Source organism: Diceros bicornis, chromosome 28 (assembly GCF_020826845.1).
Source record: "Diceros bicornis minor isolate mBicDic1 chromosome 28, mDicBic1.mat.cur, whole genome shotgun sequence".
Classification (NCBI taxonomy): domain Eukaryota; kingdom Metazoa; phylum Chordata; class Mammalia; order Perissodactyla; family Rhinocerotidae; genus Diceros; species Diceros bicornis.
In genome coordinates this window covers 4,909,915-4,926,356 of record NC_080767.1, presented here as the reverse complement: position 1 = coordinate 4,926,356, position 16,442 = coordinate 4,909,915, and the positions used below count along the sequence as shown (strand labels likewise).

The window sequence follows — 16,442 nt, the reverse complement described above, 5'->3', positions numbered from 1 at the left end:
ATTAAAAACCATGGCTCTTTCTGCTGGCCTCCCCACTTCCCATCCCCAGAAACCACTCATAGATACTCTGTGTGCGGGGGGGTGTGGGTACAATGGATTGGGGTTAGGTTTATGGCTCTGAGATAGACTAGCGCTTCTCACGCTTTGCTTATGCATCACCTGGTTCTTGTTAAAATGCAGATTTCTAGGGCCGGCCCCATGGCTTAACAGTTAAGTGCGCGCTCTGCTACTGCTGGCCCGGGTTCGGATCCCGGATGCGCACCGATGCACCACTTCTCCGGCCATGCTGAGGCCACGTCCCACATACGGCAACTAGAATGATGCAACTGTGCCATATAACTATCTACTGGGGCTTTGGGGAGAAAAAAAGGAGGAGGATTGGCAATAGATGTTAGCGCAGAGCCGCTCAGCAAAAAGAGGAGGATTAGCATGGATGTTAGCTCAGGGCTGATCTTTCTCACAAAAAAAAAAAAATGCAGATTTCTAGCAGGGGCACAGGTGATGGTGAAGTAGTTTTGAGTAGCAGGAGGTGGAGTAGTGGCTCTCAGAGTTTGGCCTGTATAACAGTCGCCTGGAGGGCTGGGTAAAAGGGCATTTACTGGGCCCTGCCTCCTGAGCTTTGCATTCACCTCACTAGGGTGGGGCCTGATACTTTGCATTTTAAACAAATTCCTAGGAGATGCTAATACAGCTGGGGGGAGGTGCATATTTTGAGAGCCACTGAGGCAGAGTATAAATAACCCTGAGGAGAATCATGGCTTCTTGAGCATTCTTCTATAACTGAACTGAAAATGGTGGAAAAAAGGTTGCAGAAAGTAATAGAGTGATTAATACTGTTTGTATTAACCAAATAACACGTCATAAAAAGATTCAGCGCTCTCAACCACCTGTCACCCTGGGTTCGTTTCCCACTCGGAACCACACCACCCATCTGGTTGTCATACTCTGGCAGCTGCTTGTCGCTGTGATGAAAGCTATGCCATTGGGATTTCAAATACCAGCAGGGTCACCATGGTGGACAGGTTTCAGTGGAGCTTCCAGACTAAGACAGACTAGAAGAAGGACTTGGCCACCGACTTCTGAAGAAGTGACCATGAAACCCTGTGAATAGCAGCAGAGCATTGTCTGATATAGCGCTGGAAGGTAAGAGGATGGTGCAAAAAGACCAGGCAGGGTTCCACTCTGCTGTGCACGCGGTCGCTAGGAGTCCAGATACACTCGACGGCCCGAACAACAACATGGCACCTAGCGTTTATTGAACATTTGCTGTGAGGCAAACGGTGCTAACACTCTCTAGTCATTTTCTCATTTAAACTCTTAACAGCCTTTGAGGCAGGTACTGTTATTCCCATCTCGCACATGAGGAAACTGAGGTTTAGAGAGGCTGAGCAACTTGTCCAAGTCCACACTTGATGGAGACAAGTGACCCCTACAGCCCCCAGCATTTTACAGCTAGAGACTTGGGAATACGCAGAGGATGTCCTGGTTTGCCGTGGAATTGAAATGATCAGGGCTTTAGAGGCCCTCCCATCCCCACTCACTGGATGCTAACCCTAGCATCCCTGCTCCAGAGAGTGGCCTCCACCTCTCCCTTTATGTTAAAGAAGAGTGGTGTCTGTGACCACAAAGGTCAGAAGCCAAAGGACAAAGCCTTTCTTCTCTGATGGCCAGAACCTTGGCAGAGAAAGGCACTTCCAGGCCTGAGAATCAGAGGCTGGGGAAAGCAGAGTAGTGAGGAGCTTCCTGGAAGGATGGACAGAGTACTAAGTTACAGAAGGCTTGGGTTCCTGCTCCTGCTCTACTTCCAATTTGCTGTGTGGTCTTGGGCAAGTCCCTTCTCTTGTCTGGGCCTCAGTTTCCCTCCTGTACAATGGGAGGATTCTTCTGGATGATCTAATAATCTCTTTCTTTCTCCAAGCCTCCCCTCTTCCTTCCTACACGACCTCCTGTCCAAACTGGCTCTGACATTCCGGAAGCAGCCTTGAACTGAGCTTCGAAGGTCCCGGGTGGCAGTCACAACCCATGTCTGAGTTTCCTGCTGAGCTTTGGGCCCTGGGCACTAGGTCCTGGTAGGGTACCTGGCCTTGTCAGGTTGGAGCCATCAGAGGGGAGAAAGGCCCTGAGCCTCTGAGAAAGCCCCCAGGGGGACCTGCATTGTGATGACCTCGTGGACTCTGACTTCATCCTCTCTCCCCCACTTCACTCCTCCCTAATCGACTGCTCTGCAAATAACCATCAGTCTGAATCCTAACAGCCTGAGAAAGTCTTTTCTACAGTACCTGCTGCTGATCTTCTGCCTCAGCTAGCAAGCCGCACCATGGAGTTGGAATTCACTGAGAAAAACTAAGACACCTTCCTGCTGCAGAAACTAAACGAACAGAGGAAACTCAAAGAGTACTGGGACATGGCCCTGACTGTGGACCGTCATGTCTTTTATTTATGTCTCAATTTGCTGGCTGCTGTCACTCCAGCAGTGAAGAGCCTCATCTCCAGAAAAGAGGCAAAGACCACTGATGAGCTCTTTATCACCCTTGACCCCAACTACGTGAGTCCAGCTCCTGGACTACTTCTACTGCGGCAAGGTGGTGATCTCGGAGTAGAACGTGGAGGAGCTCCTTCGTGGGGCCCAGTATTTCAATACACCGCGCCTTCAAATCCACTGCAATGACGTCCTGATTAAGTCCATTCTCCATGCCAACTGCTTGCGCTACCCCATCTTGGCTGAGATGTTTGGGCTCAAAGAGGTATCAGATTGGCCTACTCTGGCATTCGCGACAACTTCCACTACTGGGCCAGTCCTGAGGGCTCCATGCCTGAGGGCTTCCTGTGCTGTCCACCTGTCATCTTTGGCCGCCTGCTTCAAGATGAAAACTTGCATTTGCTCAACGAGGACCAGGCTCTCAGTGTACTCCTAAATTGGGTGTACTTCCAGAAGGAGAAGCGGGAGAAGTATTTCAAGAAGTTCTTTTATTACATCAATCTCAATGCCGTCTCCAACAAGGCACTCATGTTTGTGAGCAACAAATTGAGGGTCATGAAGAACAGATCAGCCCACACAACCCTGATTGAGAGTGTGCTTGATGAACGAAAGCAGGAGAGGCCATCCAGCCTGCTGAGCCACCAGTGGAAAGGGGCCCTGCTTGATTCGGTGGTCGTCCTAGGTGGCCAGAAGGCCCAGGGCAAGTTCATGATGGAGTGTTTGCCTGTATCATCCAGGAGAACCTGTGGTTGAAGCTCTCAGAGATGCCCTTTCAGGCAGCAGCACTTAGTGCCACCTCTACCGGTCGCTTCATCTACATCTCTGGTGGCACCATGGACCAGATTTCAGGGCTGAAGACAGCTTGGTGGTATGACATGGATGGCAGTTCCTGGACCAAGTTGCCTGACCTGCCGGTCGGGCTTGTCTTCCACACCATGGTGACCTGTGGGGGACAGTGTACTCATTGGGTGGGAGCATTGCCCCAAGATAGTATGTCTCTGACATCTGTCGTTATGATTCATGAGTCCAAGGAGGCCTGGTGCCTGGCAGGGGATGAGCATCCCTATGGATGCCACAGCCATGATCACCAGGGGTGACCAGAACTTGTACGTTGTCACTGGGCGGTGCCTGGTGAAGGGCTACATCTCCCAGGTCTGGGTGGTAGACTATTTTGACACCAACACTAGAGAGGTGGTCCAGAGTATCACTCTCCTCATTGAGTTCAGCCACTGGCCCCTGCTCTCCTTCAATCAGGACAGCATCCTCTGCGTGCACAGCCACCAGCACAGTGTGGAAATCAGCCTGCAGAAGATAAAGGCCACAAGACAGCCATGTCAGTGTCTCTCTTGCCCAACAACTGCCCCTGGATGAGTCCCATGCTATATGCTGCATTGAAGACGGCAGGGTGTTTGTATGTGGGGGTGTCGTTACAGCCAGTGATGTTCAGAAAAGGGACTACACCATCAATCCAAACGCCTACTTGCTGGACCAAAAGACAGGCCAGTGGAAGACCCTGGCCCCCCCACCAGAAGCACTGGACTGTCCTGCCTGCTGTCTAGCCAAGCTGCCTTGCAAGGTTCTTCAAAGGAATTAAAACACTTTTTAGTTGGGAGAATAATTGAATGCAGTATTATTCACAATTTAATGAGAGAGAGAAAGAGAAGATGGCCTGTGGGTTCCTTCTTAGTGCTTCGGTCTATGCTTGGCCCTGAAGGGGAGATCCTGGGCTAGGGCTGCTCCCAGGGGTGGAAACTCAGGGCTACTCTGTCACTGGAGGGATCCAAGCTGAGGCTGGAATGGAGTCCCTGGTGGGTGGAACTGAGCATCTCCCGGGCACTGGCCAAGGTGGTATCTGGAAGCGCCCTGTTCTGTCCCCTGTAGTCGCCTTGCAGGCATCTGCTAGACTGACAGGTAAAGCAGTTGCTTAGATCTGTGAAGCCTCAGGCTCCTCCAACAGTCACTTCCCTTGAGTCTGCCCAGGAAGGCGGAGACCAATCCCCAGTCTAGGAGAGGAGCCTCCTGGGCTGGGAAGGGTGAAGGTGTTGTGAGCCAGCCTCACGGATGGGGGCAGAGGGAATGAGGGGGCAGGGTTACTTGGCTGTTGTTTTGGACCATGCAGCTGTGGTGTGTTTGTGACTCATTTGTGGGGAACTTGGGGGGTTACTCACAATTGTTTCCAGAGAGCAAGGTTCATTGAGAACTTTCTCTTGAAATATGAGGTCTGAGGGACTGGGGGTGGAAGAGAGATCAGTCAAGGGAGAAAAAAGAAACCTATTTCTCTATTGGAGAGAAGCTTGGAGATGAGGCAAGATGACAGGATAAGAGAGACGGGGGGTGTAGTAGTTAGGGGTATGGACACTGGGGACAGATGGCCTGGTTCAAATACCAGTTCCATCACTTCCTGGGTCATCTTGGGCGAGTTACTCACCATCTCTGTGCCTTAGTTTCCTTATCTAAAAGAGAGACAGTAAGAGTGCCTACGTCATAGGGTGGTGGGAAGTTTAAATGAGTCAATACATGCAAAATGCTGAGGACAGTCCCTGGCATATATTAAAGTGCTACAGGAGTACTTTTTTAGAAGGAAAGAAAGAGGGGGGAGGCAAGGGTCCGGGCTCTTGGGCCCTTATATTAGGTGAGGTCCCATCAGATGCTCTTTGAGACTCCCGCCCTCAAAGCCTTGGTGAGCTTTCCTCAATTCCAGCTCCCTGTTTCCCCTTCAGTCATGTGTGTACTCACACGTAACCCTCAGCAATTTAGAAGAAACTGACCACATTCTGGAACAGCGTATAGAATCCTTATTCATCCGTTCTCTCATTCATCATGAATTCACTTTCTCCTCCACTTCACACACTAACGCCATCACTGAGGCCTCTGTGTGCAGGTCCCTGTTCCAGGTGCTGGGGCCACAGGCATGACACGGACAATCCATGGCCCTGGGAGGGAGTATCTATGCCAGTGCCCTGCAACAGGAATATCATGCCAGCCACGTGGGTAATTTAAATTTTTCTAGTGGTCACATTAAAAAGGTATAAAGAAACAGGTGAAATTAATTTTAATAATATATTTTATTTAACCCAATATTTTCAAAATATTATCATTGAAACAAGTAATCAATGTAAACATTTATTAATATGATATTGAAATTCTTTTTTTCATGCTATGTCTTCAGAATCCAGTGTGTACTTTACACTTACAGCACAGCTCAGTTTGGACTAACCACGTACACGAAGCCCCAGGAGGATAGGGGCTCTTATTAGGCAACGCAGGACACTACACGTCCTCATGGTTCAGATCTGCTCCATCCCCTTCCTTTTCCCCCTCAGTCCTGCTCACCTGCTCAGCCTCGTCTTCCTGACCTCTCTGTTGGCTGGCCTCTCTCTTGAAAGCCTGCTCCTCTGCCCAGGTCTTACTTTCCTCCTTCCAGGCCAGGACCTTGGACTTCACAGCTGACCCTCTCTCCCCTGGAACTTCTCCCACATTCCTCACTTCTCCAGCCCTGGGCAGCGCCCTCCTCTGCTCACCTCACTGCCATCTGCCTGCTGGAAGAGCAGGGTCTTCCAGATCCATGCAGCTAAGCCCAGCTGCCCACTCCCCACCCCACCAGGCTCAGCTGACCGCTGAGTCACCTCTTACTGACTCCGGAGGCCATTCCCCACAGCTGGTTCTCCACCCTCTCTGGTGTCCTGGGGCCCCACTCTTGCCCTCTCTTCTTTCTCAGCCCCTTACCTCTCATTCTGGCACCAGAACTCCAGAGAAATAGAGTCAGATGATCTGAGCTCCATAAACAATCCATGTCCACCAAAAATCTCTCCAGAGCTGCTGCTGTTGAGCACCTCAGAGGAAGAGGTGTCCGTCCACGATTCAAAGCTGATGCCTCCCTGTGTCTTCATTCTGTCCCCTCACAACTTCTCAGCCTCCTCAGTTCCCTCTCTCTCCACATCCCCTTGCTGATTTCTTCTCTCCATCCCAAATATTCTCAAGTTTCTCCTGTCCTGAAAGCAAACCCTCCTCTGCTCTGAGGTCTGCCTCTTGCTGTCTGCACATCTCTTTCCTCAGTTGAGCTTCCTACAAGTTGTCTCTGCTCTCTGGCTCCAGATCTGTCTCTGTTCCCACCAGGCCACCAGAGTGTCTCCTGACAACTCTGTCTCTCTGTCTTTTTCTCAGCATACTGGGATCATAATTTGATATATTAGCTGATGTGATCCTCCTTCCTTCTTCCTTCCTAAGCTCTTCCCATGTGAAAATTAGACCAGGAGGCTGAAGGATTCAGGGCTTGTCACCTCGAGGAGGCTGGCTCACTGAATGGAGGAGTCAGAGTCAAATTCTTGGCATTGCTGCTGGGGAAGCTTGATCAATTCATAGCAGAGATTATGGTCTTGAAAGACAAGGTTTTGAACTACAGCTCAGATCTTCCCATGGGTACCTGAAGGCCTTCCAAGGGAAGTTCAGACATGCGTGGTTTTAAGGGAATCAGTTTCCAGATCCTCACATTTTTTCCTAAAGTTGTTCTACCTGAGAATATGCCTAGAGATTTCATTGTAGTTCTCTTTTCCCACCTTCCCTTTCAAACACTTTCCACACACACACACACAGCAACCTTTACCCATCCCCAGTCTTCCTAGGATGCCACATAAGAGTATAATGTGTCAGTGAGGCGCCAGTGAAGCCTACTTTTGTCAAGACACCAGTATCCAGAGAGGAGTGTGTTGAATTTTTCTCTCATATCTTTGCAGTGTTTCTGTTAAAGTGTGGAGTCTGGTGTTAAAACCTGGGGTATTTTGATAAACCAACACATGGACAGAGAAAACTGTATTGTGGTTACCAGGGGCAATGGGGGTAGGGGGTGGGCACAGGGGGTGAAGGGAGACATATATATGGTGATAGACAAACAAAAATATACAACCCCAAATTTCACAATGTCATAAACTAGTAAAACATCAATTAAAAAAAATAAAAAACTGGGGTATTTTGGTTCAAGTTGGGTTGTTCAGAAATGTTAAGTAGCGTGATGGAATCATGACATATTTTTAAAAGCTTTATTGACATATCATTCAAATACCATATAATTCACCCATTTAAAGTATACAATTCAATGGCTTTTAGTATGTTCACAGAGTTGTACAGTTATTATCACAATCAATTTTAGAACATTTTCTTTATTCCAGAAAGAAACTTTGTAACCATTAGCTGTCACCCTCTAACCCCCTCATCTTCCCAGCCCTACACAGCCACTAATCTACTCTCCATCTCTCTGGATTAGCCTATTCTAGACATTTCATATAAATGCAGTCAGATAATATGTGGGTTTTCATGTGGCTTCCTACACTTAGCATAACACTTTCAAGGTTCATCCATGTCGTAGCATGTGCCAGTACTTCATTCCTTTTTATGCGTAAATAATATCCCATAGTGTGGATGTACTACCTTTTATTTATCAGTTTGTCAGTTGATGGACATTTGGGTTGTTTCCACTTCTTGGCTATTGTGAATAATAACTCTACATTCGTGTACAAGTTTTTGTGTTCGCATATGTTTTCATTTCTCTTGGGTATATACCTAGGAGTAGAATTGTTGGCTCAAATGGTAACTCTATGTTTAGCCATTTGAGGAACTGCCGGACTGTTTCCCAAAGCAGCTGCATCATTTTACATTCCCACCTGCAATGTAGGAGAGTTCCAATTTCTCTACATCCTCACCAACACTTCTTACTGTCTTTCCAAATACAGTCATCCCAGTGGGAGGAAGTGGCATCTCATTGTGGTTTGATTTGCATTTCCCCGCTGGCTAATGATGTTGAGCACCTTTTCATGAGCTTATTTTTTATGCCAGTTGTTTAATAACCTAGCCTCTTCCGTGCCCAACTGTTACCAGCGAAAGTATTCCTTCTGAGGAAGAGCTCTGTGAGGACAAAACCAAGAGAGCCTGGCTCAGGAACATTGACGGCCATAGTGCATTATTTCATTCAGGCCGTGGAATCATGACAAGCCTCTCTGCCTTCCTACCTCTCCTTTCTTAGAATTAGAATGTTTGAGCTTTGTTACAAGTATGTTAGAAATATCCCCTACCAAGAGTGTCCTCTCTGCATTTTCACCGCTCTTGTAATGAGAAAGAGCTCCCCTTCTCCCGTGTCCAGGTGCCTATTTTGTACCATTTAAAGGATGACATAAAAAGTTCCACGCTTACTTCTGAAAGGGCAGTGTTACATCTTTGAACAAAAGTAAATATATCACATGTAGGTTAGAAAGCTTATTCAGCCTTGTAAGAAACATTTTAAACCTTTTTTATTATGAATCTAACACATAAAAAGTGACTATACATAATTGTGTAGCTTAATGAATTACTGTAAATATTGTAAATATCCACATAACCACTATTGAGTTCAAGAAATAGAACATTGCCAACACATCCTGAGTCTCCTGTGCAGCCCCTTCCTGATTATAATCCCTTCTCTCCCCTCAGACCTTTATAATAATGTGTTCCTGGCTTTTTTGTGTAATTTTACCATCTAAGAAGGCCTTTCAAATATAGACATTAGTTTGGCCTATTTTTGAACTTTACGTAAGAGAATTGTACGGTATGAATTTTTTTTGTATCTGGCTTCTTTGACTCAAAATTTTGTTTTGATAATTTTTCCATGTTGTTGTATGTAGGCATAGTTCTTTCCGTTCCTCTTCTGTATAGCATTGTGTCATAGGAATGTATCATTTTATTTATCCAGTCTCCCGTTGATAGATATCTGGGTTATTTCCACTTTGGTCAGTGACAGATGATGTTCTTCTCGTGAATGTATCTTGGTGCACGTGCACTCAAGTTTATCTAGGGCATATACTTGGGAGTAGAATTGCTGTCTTCATTGCTAGATAATGCCAGGCTAATTTGCAGTGATTGTGCCAATTCCCATTGCCATCAGCAATATACGAGAAGTCCTGTTGCTCTACATGCTTGCCAATACTTGGTATTGTCCAACTTCTGTGTGGTTTTAATTTGTATTCTCTTGATTGATAATCAGGTTAAGCATCTATTCGTGTTTATTGGCCATTTGGATTTCCTCTTTTGTGAAATCTTTTCTTCTTTTTTCTATTTTGATTGACTGTCCTCTCTTGTTGACTTGTTGGAATTCTTAATATATTCTGCATGTGAGCCTTCTATCAGTTACACATGTGGAAAATACCTTCTCCCACTCTGTGGCTTGCCTTTTTGTAACCAAACTCAGTGGGTTCGTCTCTTGGTGAGTGCGGAGCTGAAAAGCAACCAAGGCAAAGTAGGTGAAGAAAAGGTTTATTGCTGGCATAAGCAATGGAGAACACTGGGGATCTCTCCGGAACACTGGGGATCTCTCCGAAACACAGGGTCTCCCACAGCTCAGTGCTGGTGGAGACTTTATACACAAGAGAACAGAGGATCACAGGATTATTTGTAACGACTGTGTAACAACTGTGCTCATTCAGGGTGCATGCATAGCAGGTAAACATGCTATTTACATACATCTCATAATCTGAAAATGGCTGCTTGGACCCTGCCAGAGGAGAAGAATTTAAGATACTAATAAGTTTAAGGTAACTTTCAGATGCTTGGAGCTGGAACATTTTGCAGGGGTCTTGCTGCAAACATGTAAGTTTCTCTGCAAGATAGCAACATCTGCAAAGGGGGGACATGAATTTCTGCAAAACAGAACACACAGTTTCTCCTGTCTGAAAAAGTTTGACAGACCATGTTAGTTATTCTGAAAAAGTTTGACAGACCATGTTAGTTATTCATCAGATCCTCAGTAACCCTTTCTTTGCCTGGTTCCTCGGTCACATTTTCACTCTTAATGGTATATTTTAATTTTAATTAGTCCGATTTGTCTTTTCCTTTTTGGTTAATGCTCTTTGATACTTGAAGAAATCTTTCTCTACTCAGAGTAGAAGAGGTCAGGAATTTCCCTTATGCATATATAATTGTCCCAGCACCAATTTTCCCACTTCTCGGCAGTGCAATCTTTGTTGTAAATCACATGTCCGTACACAGGTGGATGTGTTCATGAGCTCTCTTATTCCATTGGTCTGTCTGTCTGAAGTATGCCAACACCACAGGCTCCGTTACTATAGCTTTAGCATCACCTGTACAGTTTAGAATTAGTTTGTCAAGATCCACAAAAAACCTGTTGGGATTTTGGTTGTGATTGCACTGAATTTATAGACCAATTTAGGGAAATTTCTTTTAATTATGATATCAAGTTTCATGGACATGGTATATTTCTCCATTTTGGGAAGTCTTCTTTAATTTCTGTTAAAGTTTTATACTTCACTCTTTAGCGGTCTCACACAGCTTTTGTTAGATTTGTTCCTAGGTACTTGACATTGGAGAATTTTTTAATATGTATATATATAGAAATATATATATAATTACCCATATGTATATGGAATTTATGTTTAGCAAATTGTAGGAGATCTTTGGATATTCTGGATGTGAGCCCATTTTCAGTTGTACATGTGGTAAATATCTTCACTCAATATGAATCATAGCTCTAAATGTAAAATGTAAAAGTATAAAATTTTTAGAAGAAAACATGGAGAAAATCTTTGTAATCTGGGGTTAAGCAAAGATTTCTTAGATATTACACTAAAAGCATGATCTATTAAAAAATTGATAAGTTGGATCTCGTCAAAATGCAAAACTTTTGCTGTGGGAAAGACACTGTTAAGAGGATCAAAAGACAAGCCACAAATTGAAGAACATATTTGAGCATCACCTATCTGGCAAAGGACTTGTATCTGGACTATAAAAAGAAGTTTCCAATAATTTATTGTACATATTTTCATACTTCCATATATACAATTTTATCATGAATAAACAATGACTTGTTTTTTTCTTTAAGGAAGTTTCCTCTTTTCCAAATTTGCTGAGTTTTTATCATGATATTGAATGTTATGCATGTATTGACATGAGCATGTTTTTCTCCTTTAAACATGCTGTTTAATTTGTTATTAATTTGTCAGTGTAAAACCCTCTGTCCATTCCTGGCGTAAACCTAACTTGCTTATGACATTATATATTTTATATATAATACTATATAGTTTTATATAATTATTAGACTCAGTAATTATATAATTCCTTTAAAAGATTGCTGGATTCTGTTTGCTATATATTCACTTAGGTTTTTATTTTTTTTTACTGAGGAAGATTCTCCTTGAGCTAACATCCGCTGCCAATCTTCCTTTTTTTGTATGTGAGCCAGCACTACCGCATGTCTACTGACAGGTGAGTGGTGTGGGGCTGCACCCGAGAATTGAACTATGGGCCGCCAAAGCAGAACATGTCTAACTTAACCACTAGTCCACCAGGGGTGGCCCTCACTTAGGTTTTTATTTGTATTATTATTTTTTATTATTATTATTATTATTTTTGGTGAGGAAGATCAGCCCTGAGCTAACATCCATGCCAATCCTCCTCTTTTTGCTGAGGAAGACTAGCTCTGGGTTAATATCCGTGCCCATTTTCCTCCACTTCATGTGGGACGCCGCCACAGCATGGCTTGACAAGCAGTGCGTCAGTGCAAGCCTGGGATCCAAACCCGGGCCGCCGGCAGTGGAGCGCATGCACTTAACCACTCCACCACGGGGCTGGCCCCAGGTTTTTGTTTGTAAAATTGTCATATGGAACGATGGTAAATAGCATGTTTTTAATTTTAGTTTCTAATCATACATTGCTTGTACTGTATATAGAAATATGATTGTTTTTGTGTGTTGATCATGTACCTTGCATCTTGGCTAAACTCATTTATTAATTTTAGGAGTTTTTTGGGTAAATTTCTTGAAATTTTCTCTGTAGACAGTCCTATCATCTGCAAATAGAGATTTCATTTCTTCCTCTCTTGCTCTTCTTTTACAGTTTCTTAAGGGAGAAAAATAGATTATGTTCTTGAGACCTTTCTTCCTTTATAATATAAGCATTTAATGCTATAAATTTTACTCTGAAAACAACTTTAACTACATCTTACAAAATTTATATTTGTGTTTTCATTCATTCAGTTCAAAATATTTTCTAATTTCCCTCGAGACTTCCCCTTTGACTCGTGGATTATTTAGAAGTGTTTTGTTTAATTTCTATAGGTTTATAATTTTCCTCATACCTTTCTATTGGTGATATCTACTTTAACTCCATTGTGGACAGAGAGCATACATTGTACTTTTTTCTAGTGCTTTTAAATTTGTTAAGGTTTGTCTTATGACCCAGGACATGGTCTATCTTGGTGAATGTCCCATGTGCACTGGAAAATAATGTACATTTGGCTATTGTTGGATAGAGTGTCCTGTAAATGCCACTTAGGTCCAGTTGGTTGATGGTACCCTGCATTCCTCCTATATCTTGTTGATTTTCTTTCTATGAGTTCTGTAGAAGTCTGTGAGAGGAGTGTTGAAGTCCACAAATATGATTGTGGATTTGTGTGTTTCTCCTTTCTGTTCTGTCAGTTTTTGCTTCATGTATGTTGAGGTCATTGTTGTTTCTTACATTCACATTTAGGATTGTAATGTTTTCTTGGTGAATTGACCCTTTTATCATTGTGTAATATATGCCTTTATCCCTTGTAATTTTCCTTGTTTTGAGTTTACTCTGTCTGATACGAGTGTTTGTGTGGTGTGTCTTTCTCCATCCTTTTACTTTGAACCTATCTGTATCATTATATTTGAAGTGAGTTTCTTGTAGACAGAATGTAATTGGTTCATGTCTTGTTATTCATTCTGACAACCTCTGATCTTTTTATTTTTTTTATTGTTATTATATTTTTTGGTGAGGAAGATTAGCCCTGAGCCAGCATCCATTGCCAATCCTCCTCTTTTTGCTGAGGAAGATTGACCCTGAGCTAACATCTGTGCCCATCTTCCTCTATTTTATATGTGTGATGCCTGCCACAGCATGGCTTGGTAAGCAGTGTGTAGGTCCATGCCTGGGCTCCAAACCTGTGACCTCCGGGCCGCCCAAGCGGAGTGTGCAAACTTAATTACTATGCCACTGGGCCAGCCCCCTCTGATCTTGTTATTGGTGTCTTTCAAACAGTTACATTTAGTGTAGGTAGTGATAATGTTTGGATTCAGGTGTACCATTTTATTATTTGTTCTCCATTTTTTCCCTCTTTTTCATTCCTTTGCCCTCTTTCCTGCCTTCTTTTTGGTTATTCAAATATTGTTTATAGTGTTTCATTTTGATTTTTTGTGTTTTGACTATATCTCTTTGTAAAGATTTTAGTGGTTGTTCTGGGGATTATAATATACATACTGAACTTCGTAGTCTATTTAAAATTAATAGTTTACTACTTTGAGTGGAATATAAAAAGCTTACTGTCATCTCAGTTCCTTACTCTCCCCCTTTGTGTGATAGTTGGCTTATATATTACATCTACAGACATAGAAATCCCAGCAGACACTGTTATATTTTTTTTTTTGCTTTCAGACATCAAGCATATTTTAAGGAAATATTCAAGAGAAAAAGAATAGTCTATTATATTTGTCTTTTCTGTTACTCTTTTTTTATACCTGATATTGCAGGTGTGCTTTTGGTGTCATTTTCCCTTCTCTCTGAAAAACTTCCTTTAGCAATTCTCTTAGAGCATGTCAGCTGGCCATAAATTCTCTTCTTTTCCTTCTTCTGTGAATGTCTTTATTTCATCTTCATTACTGAAGGGTTATTTGCACTGGATATAAAATTGTGGCTCCATAGTTCTTTTTTCAGCACCTTAAAAATGTTGTGCCACCTCCTTCTGTCCTTCATGGTTTCTGATGAGAATTCAACATTCATTCAAACCATTTCTCTGTCAGTAATGTTTTTTTTTTTGGTCTGGCTGCTTTAAAGATTTTTTTTATTGCCCTTAGTTTTCAGTAGTTTTATTATGTGTGTGGGTATACATTTAGTTGGCTTTATCTTGTTTGGGGTTCACTGAGTTTTTTGCATCTGTAGATATATGTCTTTTGGCAAACTTGGGAAGTTTTCAGCTGTTACTACTTCAAATATTTTTATAGCTCTGCAGTCTTTCTTCCCTCTTTCTAGAAGTCTGGTAGAACAACTGTTGGACTTTTTTTTATTGTTCCACGGGTCCCTGGGGCTCTTTTCATTATAGTTTGCTCACCGTTCAGACTAATCTCTACTAATCAACCTGTATGTCCACTGACTCTTACCTCTGTCATCTCCATCCTGCTTTGGGGTCTATCCAGTGAGTTTTTAATTTCTCTTTTTATTTTCCAGTTTAACATTTCCATTTTTTTATTCTTTGTATTTTCCATTTCCTTACTGAAGCTTTCTATTTTTCCATTTGTTTGAAGAGTGTTTACGATTATTTGTTAGAACATTTTTAAAATATCTGCTTTAAAGTCATGTGTTGATTGTCTTTTTATTTGTTGAGATTTTCCTAGTTCTTCATATGCCAAGTAATTCTAGATTGAATCTTACACATTTTCAATATTATGCTATGAAACTCTGGGTCTTGTTGAAATCCTATGAAGAATGTTGAAGTTTTTGTTTTAGTATGCAGCTGACATTCTGAATAAATTCAGAGCATAAGTTCCAATTGAACTTTGTGGGCTGTGGTTAAAATTTCATTTCAATTTTCAAAGACTTTGCAGTGGTGTTGAGATATGTGCCGTGTGTGTGCCACCCAGTGGACAGTGGGACCTGGATGATGGTAAATCAAGTTCTTCAAGTATTTTATATGTTGATTAAGACCAGATCAACCTAAGTACACTTCAGGACAGAGCCCAGGAGTTTGTAAACAATTTTATGGGGTCACTTTCCCAGGTTCATCCCTATGATCTCCCTTGTACTATTCAGTTCCCTGGGTTTTATCTTTTTAGTTTTCCAGCCGGAAAGCTAGAGCTTTACCTAGCCCACTCTGCCATGCATTTCATAGCCCGTGTCTGAGGCCAAGTGGCAGGATCACCAGAGGATAAAAAATGGTGAACTCATTGCCAGTGCAGTGCTTCATATTTTGTTCTTCTTCGCCAATTCTCCTGCCACTATCTGCTGTTCAGAGTCATCGTATAGCTTCTGCTTCATGCGTTCTGGCTAGGTTTAGTAGCTGCATTCAGTGGGAAAGACCAGGAGGAATGTGCCTACTCCATCTTACTCCCATTCAGGTTTTTTTCGTCTCTATTCATGAATTACTTTGCCTGTTATTTTTCTTTCTTTCACTGTCTTTGTTAGGTTTCGTATCAAGATTATGCTTTCCATAAAGTAAGTTGAGGAGTGTATCCTCCTTTTTAAAATTCTCTGGAAGAATTTATGAAGACTAAAATTTTGACTAATGAAGCCAAATGGTGTTTTTTTTGTGGGAAGGTTTTTAATTCATTAAATCGTTTTTACTAGTTATAGGAACATTCAATTTTATTTCTCCTTGTGTCATTTTTAAGTTGTACTTTTCTCAGAGTTTCTCTGTTTCATTTAAATTTTCAGAGTTATTACCACAATTGTTTATCTCCTTATGATCTTTATAATTACTTTATAATTCAGTGATCCCATTTTTATTCTTAATTTTGAATTTTTAAGAAACCTTTATCAGTCTCACATAGCTATAAGTCTTTATGACTTTAGATAAGCAATTGTTTCTTAGATATTACTCCAAAAACGTAAATAACCATCATCGAAATTAAAAACTTTCTTTTGTGTGTGAGGAAGATCAGCCCTGAGCTAACATCCATGCTAATCCTCCTCTTTTTGCTGAGGAAGACCAGCTCTGAGCTAACATCCATTGCCAATCCTCCTCCTTTGTTTTCCCCCAAAGCCCCAGTAGATAGTTGTATGTCATAGTTGCACATCCTTTCGGTGCTGTATGTAGGACGTGGCCTCAGCATGGCTGGAGAAGTGATGCATTGGTGTGCGCCCGGGATCCAAACCCGGGCCGCCAGTAGCGGAGCGCACGCACTTAACCGCTAAGCCACGGAGCCAGCCTGAAATCAAAAACTTTTGTGCCTTAGAGGACACCTTCAAGAAA

At 42.7% G+C, this 16,442-nt stretch overlaps 1 protein-coding gene and 1 pseudogene across 5 annotated transcripts in view; both read left to right on the top strand.

The window, feature by feature from the left end:
- The window catches only part of RNF38 (ring finger protein 38), a 175,242-nt gene that overhangs the window by 12,332 nt on the left and 146,468 nt on the right, over positions 1 to 16,442 (top strand). The gene's annotated exons all lie outside the window — the stretch shown is intronic.
- Positions 1,752 to 4,440, top strand: LOC131393100 (calicin-like; annotated as a pseudogene).